Consider the following 11,803-nt stretch of genomic DNA (forward strand, 5'->3'; position numbering starts at 1 on the left):
GCTTTATTTTCCAGTGAGATCGTGGTAATGAAGGATAAAATGACTACAAGCAGAGTTATGTGCAATAGCCTTGATTCATTCCAAAGAGCAAGCAATTTTTACCACCTTTGCTGTTGCAACTTCTATGCAAATTTTGACACAGTGAAAAATGATAATAACATATTAGCATTATTATGAAAATACTTTTGACTTCATGGACACCATGAAATAATCACAGGACCCCAGCAGCCTGAAAACCACACTTGGAGAACTGCTGCCCTAGACCAACTACTAAAAAAACAAAAAGAGATATAAGTATAAAATCAGTAGTTGAAACCAGATAGTATAATATAATGTTAATTAGCATAAAAAGGCAGGAAAAGGGGGGAATGGAAGAACACTAACAACAAAGACAATAAATGGGTTAAATGAAACACAAAAACAAAATGTTAGACATAAATGCAGCCATAGACATATTTAAAATAATGTAAATGAACTGAAGACTCTGATCAAAAAACAAAGACTGTCTGATTGGATAAAAAAAGTGAGAACCACATATGTGCTATCTACAAGATACGCATTTTAAATTCAAAGGCACAAATAGTTTGACTGTAAAGAAAAGGGAAAATTTCATGCTTTACAGATGGTAAGCGAGAGAAAAATCCAAAAGTAGTCTTCAAGGAAAGGAGTATTAGACAAAAGTGACATTTAATAATGATAAAGGTTCAACATATCAGGAAGATATAACAATTATCAATGTAGACTTACCTAATAACATAGTTTTAAAATACATAAACCAAAACTTGAGAAAATAATGGCAGAAATAGACAAAAACACAATCATGGTTGGAAAACTTAACATAACTCTCTCAGTAACTGATAGAACATCTAGGCAAAAATAGTAAAGATTCACAACATCTACAATGATACAGTCAACCAACTTGACCTACTTAAATTGATATTTATGAACATTAGAACTAACAGCTGCAGTAAACATATTTTTGCTCAAGTTCATGTGGAAAGTTCACCAAGATAGACACTGTTAGGAAATACATGCAATCTCAATAGGTTTCAAAAGTTTGAATTCATTTATTGTAATTTCTTCAAGAACAACAAAACTAAATTAGAAACCAAAAACAGTAAGTCATAAATTAAAGATATATACATAATTATACATAATTAATATGTATATAATATAGATGTTTAATTCTAGTGACAGACAGAATTATTTTGTATATTGATCTTACATGCTGTGATTTAGTTAAACTCAGTAATTAATTCAAGTAGCTTTTTTTGGTAGATTACCTAACATCTTCTAGGTATGAGCTCATGTTTTTCTACAGCTAAAGACAGTTTTATTACTACTTTACAATTTGAAATCCTTTTCTATAGTTTTATTTCCTTATTGCATTGACTTGAATTTCCAGTACAGTTTTGAAAATAAGTTGATGAGAATGAACATGCTTATATGAAGATGTTAAATAATCTACAAAAAAAGCTACTTGAATTAATTAGAGTTTAGCTAAATCACAGGATATAAGATCAATATACAAAAATAATTCTGTCTCTTCACTAGAATTAAACATCTATAATTATATTTATATTAATTATATATAATTATATATATCTAATATATATATTTAGATATATATCTAAATATATATTAATATATATCATATTATATATGCATAATTATATATATACACTAGAAATTAAACAAATTACTGCAAAATAATCCATGAGTCAAAATATCTTGAATTGAATAATAATGAAATAATCATGTATAAACTTTTTGAGATGAAGCTAACGCACTATTGAGAGGAAACTTTTAAATTTAAACTCTTTTATTAGAAAAAAGAAGAATCTAAAGTCAATTATCTGAGCTTCCATAAATGGGTGTTAGAAATAACAAAAAAGTAAATTAAATTTCAAGTATGTAGAAGAAAATAAATGAAGATGAGAGTGCAAATTGGTGAAAGAGAAAATAGATAATCACAAGGAAAAATAAATGAAAATAAACCTGTTTTTTGAAAAGATCAATAAGGTTAAAAAGTTTCTAGGTATACTGATAAATAATAAAATGTAAAAGAATCAAATTACCAATACCAGTATTAGAAAAGGAAATACTACTTCACATCCTAGAAATATTAAAGACATAAAAAGAAAATATTATAAACAGCACTATGTCAATAAATTTTGATGAAATGGACAATTATTAGAAAAATCACAAGTGACTAAAATTGAGATAAGGAATAATATATGAATAGAGATAATTGCATTTGTTACAGAAATTTTTGCCAAAAAGGAAAATCCAAGTTCAAATGGCCTTGCTGATGAGTTGTATTAAGACTTTAAGGAAGAAATAGCAGCAATGCTACATAAGCTCTTTGAGACTATGTAGGAGAAGAAAATGCTCCACAACTTATTTAATGAGGCTGGTATTAATCTAATAAAAAAATAGCCAAGGACATTCAAAACAAGGGAAAGAAAAGAGTAAACCAATATTTCTCATGAACACAGACATAAAAAATCCTTAATAAAATATTAACAAGTTGAATTCAATAACATATAAAAAGGATAATAAATCCTGATAAAAGAATAAAATACTACTTTAACAAGAGAAAAATAAATCAATGTAATCTGCCATATTTACAGAATATGCAGAAAGCTAGATGATCATCTCAGGAGATACACAGAAATTTTGAAAAAATTCAACATACTTTCCTGATAAACTCTCAGTAAATTAGAAATAGAAGTATATAGCCTCAGCTTGTTAAAAACATCAACAAAAGAATTCATAGCTGTAATAATTGTTACTTATGAAAAATGAATAATTTTGCTAATATCAGGAACAAGCTAAGCATGTTCATTCTCATCAACTTATTTTCAAAACTGTACTGGAAATTCAAGTCAATGCAACAAGGAAATAAAACTATAGAAAAGGATTTCAAATTGTAGAGTAGCAATAAAACTGTCTTTAGCTGTAGATAAACATGAGCTCATACCTAGAAGATGTTAAGTAATCTACAAAAAAAAGCTACTTGAATTAATTACTGAGTTTAGCTAAATCACAGGATACAAGATCAATATATGGAAATAATTCTGTGTCTATTCACTAGAATTAAAATCTATAAAAGGAAATTTAAGAATACATTTCCATGTATAGTAGGATTTATGATCATGAAATACTTAGGGATGTATTTAGCAAAATATGCACAGAACCTAATAAACTGATAACTACAAAATACTGCTAAAAGAATTAAAGACCCATACAAATGGAAACATTCTCTTCCATTCTTGGATTGAGAGAAACAATATCTTTATCATATCATTTTCCCAAAAATTTGGTCTTTAGATAAAGTGGTAATCAAAATATTTACAAGCATTTCTAGAGGAAATTGACAAGAAAACCAAAATTCATATGGAAATGCAAATAACCTAGAATAGCAAAAGCAATGTTGGAAACAAAAGAACCATCTTGGTGAACTAACACTAACACTTACCATAAAGCTACAGTACATAGTAGTTTGACATGAAGTCATTGCAGTATTTACAGAACGGTGTACATGTAGATCAATGGGAAAGAAAGTCCAGAAATAATCCCACTCATATATGAGTGGGTCAAATAATTTTTGAAAAAGATGTCAGAGCAATTCAATGGGGAAAGTATCTCAACCAAGCTCCAGCTGTGGTCTTAATTAACAAATTTGGACAAATGAATACAAGCTATGAGCATAGATAAACCTGGAGAAAGCACAAAAGGAACCCAGAGATTTCTCCCAACAGAGAGGAGGTGGAGCTGACGGAAAAAAAAAAATACATGAATAAATAAAAACAGAAGCTTTTGGAGTTAGCTGAGTTCAGAATACTGGAAAAGGCTGTGTCCCAAGAAAAGGGGCACATAGAACTTGGAACCAACTCTGCTTCTTGACTGGTGAACTGTGGGGCTGGGGACAGGATCTGAAAAGGGGATTTCTTTCTTTTTTCCTTTTTCCTCTCATTCTAAGTAGCTCAGAGAAAGCCTCAGGCATTTTCAATAGTCAGCACTGACCCAGGCAAGGATGGAGTTAAGATACTCAGAGTCAAGGGAAGAAGTCAAGTGTAGGAGATAATTCCCTAAAGAACTTATCTTTCCTAAGGAAAGGGGGTAGCAGGGCTCAGCTCAAGTGTATGACCCTCCTCAGAGAATTTAGGGGAAAAAATAAAAACAGAAACAGATTAAACTTGGCTTCTGACACCTTTGGACCCTGGCAGGGACAGGGTCTGCTGGGAATTAAAGGCACCACACCTCTTTAGGTGATGGGGAGCTGCAGGCTGACAAGCACCACCTGTTGGGCAGAATAGGAAAAGCACAACATTTAGAGGCCTCACGGGAAAGTCTGACAATCTTCTGGGTCTCAACCTCAGGGAAATCTGATATGAATAAACTCTCCTCCTGAGACCTGGTCTGTCTGATCTGGGAAAATCTGACTGGGGTAGTCAAGGAAACCAGATACCTAGACAACAAAGAATTATGAGTCATACTAGAAAAAATGAAGACATTGCCTAATCAAAGGAACAAACTTACATTTCAAATGAGATACAGGAGTTGAGACAACTAATAAAAGATATTAAAATATACTAAATCACTTAAAAAATTAAATCAATGAGTTGAGGGAAGATATAGCCAAAGAGATGAAGGATATAAAAACATTAGGTGAACATAAGGAAGAACTCAAAAGTTTGAAAAACAAGTGGCAGAACTTACAGGAATGAGAGGCACAAGAGAAGAGATGAAAAACACAATGGAGTCATACAATAGCAGATTTGCAGAGGCAGAAGAAAAGATTCAGAAACTAGAGGAGAGGACACCTGAAATCCTATGCACAGGGAAAAGAATGGAAAAGTACCAGCATCATCTCAGGAAACTGAATAACAATAAGAGGAAAGTGAATATATATGTCATGGGTGCCCAGATGGATAAGAGAAGGGAAAAGGGGCAGAAACAATGGAGGAAATAATAATCATTGAAAATTACCCATCTCTTATGATATACATAAAATTAAAGATCCAAGAAGCAAAGTGTACCCTAAGCAGAATGTATCTGAGTAGGCCAATTTCAAGACACTTAATAATCAGATTACCAAGTGTCAAAGACAAAGAGAGAATTCTGAAAGCAGCAAAAGAAAAGCAATCCATTGCATGCAAGGGAAGCTCGGTAAGATTATGTGTGGATTTCTCAGGAGGAAACATGGAATGAGAAGGCAGTGGTATGATATATTTAAGATACTGAAAGAAAAAAACTGCCAACCAAGAATTCTGTATCTGGAAAAACTATCTTTCAAAAATGAGGGAGAGTTTAAAATATTTTCAGACAAACAGACACTGAGAGAGTTTGTGAACAAGATGACTACTCTATAAGAAATACTAAAGGGAGCACTACAAGCAGACAGGAAAATACGGGAGAGAGAGGTTTGGAGAAGAAATGAAGAATATCAGTAAGGTTAAAAAGAGAGAGAGAGAAGAAAAATAAAAATAAAATAATATATGACATATAAAACCAAAAAGACAAAATGATAGATAGTAGACATTATGTTGAGTGAAATTAGCCAGAATCAAAAGGATGGATACTGTATGGGCTCAATAATATGAGCTGACACCGATGAGCAGAATTTGAGAGTTAAATTTGAGAACACAGGCTATCAGGAGACAGAAAGAGGTTAGAAATTGGGCATTTGATGCTGAAGGAGTACAGAAGGTTCAATAGGATTGAATGTATAGAACCAAAAATGGATAGCATAATAGTGTGTGATGGTAGCACAATGTTGTAAGCACTCTAAACAAAGATAAGTGTGAACACAGTTGAAAGAGGAAGGCTAGGGGCATGTATGACATGAGAAGAAAAGATAGAAGCCTGAGATTGTATAACCTAGCCACTCTTAGAGTGGTCAGTGATGATGATTAAATGTACAAATATAAAAATGTTTTAAATGAGGGAGAAAAAATGAATGTCAACATTGAAAGTTGTCAAAAAATTGGATAGTATAGGGGAAAAATACAATCTGTGCAAACTAGAGTCTGTAATTAATGGTAACATTGTAAGATGCTTCCATTAATTGTAACAAAGGCAATATACCAAAGCTAAATGTCTATAAGAGGGGGATATAAGGGAGTGATATGGGATTCTTGGTGATTGTGTTGTCTGACCTTTTCATTGTATTTTATTTTTCTTCTATCTTTTATATTTTTATTCTTTTTTTAATCTCCTCTTCCTCTTTGTGCAAAAATGGAAATGTCCTTATTTAGATTGTGGTGGTGAATGCATAATTATGTGATTATACTGGGAATCATTCATTGTTGACTTAGGATGGATTGTATGGTGTGTTAATAAAACTGTTTGAAAAATAAACAGAGGATACAAGTGCTGAAGAAAATGTGGGGGGAGGAAGGTACCTGTTGACTGTTGGTGGAGAAATAGAATGGTGCCACCCATCTGGAGGGCAGTGTGGTGGTTTCACAGGGGGCCAAATATAGGGTTGCCATATGGCCCTGCAACCCTGTTATTGGGTATATATTTGGAAGAACTGAGAGCAGGGACAGGAATGGAAATTACGCACTGGTGTTTATGGTGGCAGTATTCACAATTTGCAATGGAAGGAGGTGACCTAAGGGAACATCAACTGGTAAATGGAATGGTGAACTGTGGTGTATACAAACAACGGAATACTGAATGGCAGCAAAAAGGAATGAAGTTTGAGGTATGCAGCTAAGTGAATGGACCTTGAAGATAGTATGTTGAGTGAACTAAGCCAGAATCCAAAAAACAAACATTATAACACCTTGCTAACATCGACTAACTAAAATGTGCAAACTCTGAGAATTGAATCTGAGAGCATAGGTTATCAGGGGAAGGTTTATGGTAAAGGTTCCTAGATTGTAAGCTCTCACAGCAGTCACAACTATTTATGCGTTGTAATGGTTATTGCTAAATTCTGAGATGCTGAGCTCTTGGTGTATAACCTGTTCAGTCCATGGAACTTCAGGTATCTGTGTGACACCTGAGACTCACAGTCCAATTTTGGCAGCAATGAATGTCAGCATTACCCCATACAGCAACTGTTAAAGAAGCTAAAAAAGAGATCAGACTTCAATTAGAGATATGAATGAAATGGACTTGGTTAGGACTAAGGTAAACCAGACTAAAGGGAAAAGGATGACATTGGCTGTGTTTTAAAACTTCAACTTCTTTGTGAGACCAAGGGAAGAGATGTTTATTTGGTGGAAAATCTGTGTTTTCTATAGCATGCTATATAATTTAACTGGTATGGTCACTTTATTCAAACACCATAATTACATGGAACCTTGAATAGGGGGTGAGAGCTGGTTGGTTTGTATAGGTTAGCATGAAACCCCAATAAATCCCAGAGTAATTTGGGCAGAGAATTAAAAGTATTTGCAAAGCACCCTTCAAAGACTGGGGAAAAATGTGGAAAGATTAAACTTCCCCACCTGAGGAATTCCTGATATTCTTGCAAGCATTGGGACTAACTATTTAATAGGCCAAGCCCTTGATCTTGGGGCTTGCCCTTATGAAGCTTGTTAGTACGAAGGAGAGGCTAAGCCTACTTATAATTGTGCCTAAGGGTCACTCCCAGAGAACCTCTTTCATTGCTCAGATGTGGTCTCTTTCTCTAAGCCACATCTGCAGGTAGAGTCACTCCCCTCCCCCTACATGGGACATGACTCCCAGGCGTGCAAATCTCCCTGGCAAGGTGGAACATGACTCCTGGGGATGAGCCCGGAAAACGCATTGTAGGATTGAGAAAGCATTTTGGACCAAAAGGATGAAGAGAAATTAAGCAAAATAAAGTTTCAGTGGCTGAGAAATTTCAAATGGAGTCAAGAGGTCATTCTGGAGGTTATTTGTATGCATTATGGTGATATTCCTTTTTAGTTTTTAGTGTATTAGAAGAGCTAGAAAGAAATACCTGAAACTATTGAACTGCAACCCAGTAGCCTTGATTCTTTAAGAAGAATGTAGAACTATATAGCTTACATAGTGTGACTGTGTGGTTGTGAAAACATTGTGCCTCCCACTCCCTTTATCCTGTGTATGGACTGATGAGTAGAAAAAAGGGGGACAAAAAGTAAATGAAGAATGGAGGTGGGAGAAGTATGAGTTGTTTTAGGTGCTCTTTTTTACTTTTATTTTTATTTTTATTCTTTATTCTTTTTTTTTTTGGAGTAAGGAAAATGTTCAAAAAATTGATTGTGGTGATGAATACAAAACTATATGATGATACTGTGAACAACTGATTTTACACTTTGGATGATTGTATGATATGTGAATCTATCTCAGTAAAATTGCATAAAAATAATGATAGAAATGTAAAAGCTAAAATTTGTAAAAGGAAATAAAGAAGAAAAATTTTGCAACCTTGTGGTAGGCAAAGATTTCTTACATAGGATGCAAAAAGCACAAATCATAAAAATGACAAAAATTGGTAAATGAAACTTCATCAAAATTAAACATTTATCTTTGAAATATACTGTTAAGTGAATATAAAGTTAGGTTACAGGTTTAGAGAAAATATTTGTGTTACATAGAATTGAAAAAGAGAGGTTTAGAGAAAATATTTGTGTTACATAGAATTGAAAAAGATTTACGTAAAGAGCAAATGACTTTTACAACCTAATAATATAAAGAAATATAATAAATTTTTAAAATGGGAAAAATAAAACTTAACCTAAGAAGATATATGAGGGGCCACTAAACATATGAAAGGATGTTCAACATCATTAGTCCTCAAGGAAATCAATTGGAAATCACAATGAGAAACCACTAGCATAGCTAAATTGATACAAGAATGAGATACCATTAGAATGGCTAAAATTAAAAAGACTAACAATTCCAAATTTTGGCAAGGATATGGAACAAGTGTGACGCACACATGGCTAATGGAATGCAAAACAATACAGTCACCTAAGAAAACAATTTAGCAGGATCTTTAAAAATTAAGCACACAGTGACCAGATGAACCACCAACTTCACGCCTACTTGGATAAGAAAAAACAAAACATAGGTCTACTCAAAACTTGTACATAGAATATTCACAGTATGCTTATTTAAAATAGCTAAAAACTAGATTCAACTAGCTTGTCAGTGGAGGAATTGATAAACTGCTGTGTAGCCATACAATGAAATACTCTTTAGCAGCAATAAATATTCAACTGAAGCATCCAAGAACTATTGATGCATGCAACTGCATGATGCTGAGTGAAAGGAGACAAACGAGAATATATACTGCTTTATCCTTTTACGTAAAATTCTAGCAAATAAATACCAATAACCTTTGAGGAAAACCTTACAAGTTGTTGCTTGGGGTTGAAGTCTGTCAGGAGAGGCTGTAGGACCGAATGCAAAAGAGCACAATGAAACTTTTGGGAGTGATTGTAACTGTCCATATCTTTATTTCAGTGTTAGTAGCAGCAGTGTAAACATTTGTCAGAACATATCAAACTGTTTGTTTAAAATGGCTGTGGTTCATAGCATGTAAATTATACCTAAAAAGGTTTATATATCTTAAAAGAAAAAATAAAAAATGAAATGGGGCAATAATTATGCAAAATAAGGCCAAAGATAAGGAGTTTAGTACTAGTATAGTATCACCACCATTATTAAGAACCTATGTTCCATCTCCTTGACCCAAAGGGGGAGGCAAAATGAAATGAAATAAAGCTTCAGTGGCTGAGAGATTTCAAATGGAGTCAAGAGGTCACTCTGGTGGACATTCTTACACACTATATAGATAACAAGTTTTAGGTTTTAATGTATTGGAATAGTTAGAAGTAAATACCTGAAGCTACCAAACTCCAAGCCAGTAGCCTTGACTCTTGAAGACAATTGCATAACAATGTAGATTACAAGAGGTGACAGTGTGATTGTGAAAACTCTGTGGATTGCACTCCCTTTATCCAGTATATGGATGGGTGAGTAGAAAAATGAGGACAAAATCTACATGAAAAATAGGGTGAGGTGGGGGGGATGATTTGGATGTTCTTTTTTAGTTTTATTTTTTATTCTTATTCTGATTCTTTCTGGTGTTAAGAAAATGTTCAAAAATAGATTGGGGTGGGAACACACAACTATATGATGGTACTGTGAACAGTTGATTGTACACAATGGATGATTATATGGTATATGAATATATCTCAATAAAACTGAATTAAAAACAAACAAACAAACAAAAAAACACCTATGATGTCTAGGATTTGCTTCCAAATAATGAGAGGTAGGAATAGGTGGGTACATTGGTGAGTGTTACACATGATGTTTACAATACTATTTTGTCTATTATTTTATATGATTAATACGCTCTATAATTAAAATGTTTTTTTAAAAGTTTAAAGAAAAAAAAGACCTATGTTCCTTCAATATTTCTCAGCATGCTTCCTTCTCTTGAACAAAGTTTTCTCAAGTTCCATTCATCCTGTATTCCAGGCAGCCCAAAGGAAAAAGCAAAGAAGAGCTTACCTACACCTTCTCTTTCAAAATACTTCTTGAAATTGTTTATATCACTTCTTATTCTATCCCACTGACTGGCATGTGGATGCATGGCCGTAATCAGTGGCACAGGAGACTGGGAAATGTAGTTTATTTGGGTTGGGCATTTATTCGGCTAACAGAGTTTATTGCTAAGAATGAGGAAAAGAAAGAAGTTTGAGGGAGAGGGATCTAGTCTTCACTGCTACAGTCTTTCAAATTTTTGTAAACATAGAGGTCATTTCCCTATTTAGACTAAAATAAGAGAAACTTCCAAGTTTTTCCAATGAAGTTAAATAATCCTCTTTATCTTTGCTTTTCTGGACCGGGAATGAATCTAGTCAATTGGAAAATAATTGTTAGACCCCTACTTTGTGCAAGTCCTTGTGTCGGCTACTTAAAGAAATTCAACAGCCTACAGGGGGTTATTTTTAAAAGCAACATTACTCAAAGCCTCATGAACCAACCCAATTCTATCTGTCTGTGACATCTTCAACAACTTGTAAGACCAGATTTATTTTGACTACTCTAATAGACCGAGGAATTTGGCTTTCCTAGCCCTATCTCCCATGTGTTTCATGCCAACAGTTGCTCCCACAATCAAAAAGAGCAGCTTACTTAAATAATCACATGTTTTGTACTAATTAGAAGGCCTTTAAATACCAAGGTCAGTCATTCTTTGTGTATTTGTACATGGTGTACTTAGGGATAGAAAAGTGTTAAGGGTTCAAAAAAATGGCTGGAAGGATTAGAAAATTCCTGCATGTTTCCTTCTATTTATGTTGCTTTTTGGTTTTGTGAAAAGCAGTCTCCAAGGTGGAGAGGGAATTTACCTACTGTATAAAACTCTGACCCTGAGCATGTACATGAAGCAGAAACATAGTTTTTAGGTGTGCCTGTTAGTTTGAATTTGTGAAAGTGATCTGAATTTTTTTTCCGTGCTGACAGTTATTATACCATAATGGGTGAAATACTACTCTAATATTCCTTGTTATATAATTCCTGCAGTACAAAGTAGGTAACAGAGGACCACATAAAAATGTTTACCTTAATTTCTCTGCAAAAAATATGGAACCCAGAAATTAGCCTTGACCAAGTAATAGATTTTTTTTTAATGCAGTTATTGAAATATATTCACATACCATGCAATCATCCATGGTATACAGTCAGCTGTTCACAGGATGATTATATAGTTATGCATTTATCACCACAATCTATTTCTGAACATTTTCCTTACATCAGAAAGAATCAGAATAAGAATAAAAAATAAAAGTAAAAAAAGAACAATCAAATCATCCCCTCC

General features: G+C 33.5%; 1 pseudogene; it reads right to left on the reverse strand.

Moving 5' to 3' along the window:
- The window catches only part of LOC119513363, a 77,566-nt pseudogene extending 66,993 nt beyond the window's left edge, over positions 1-10,573 (reverse strand).
- Between the last annotated feature and the right edge of the window lie 1,230 nt (positions 10,574-11,803).

This window comes from Choloepus didactylus, chromosome 2 (genome assembly GCF_015220235.1).
Source record: "Choloepus didactylus isolate mChoDid1 chromosome 2, mChoDid1.pri, whole genome shotgun sequence".
Lineage (NCBI taxonomy): Eukaryota > Metazoa > Chordata > Mammalia > Pilosa > Megalonychidae > Choloepus > Choloepus didactylus.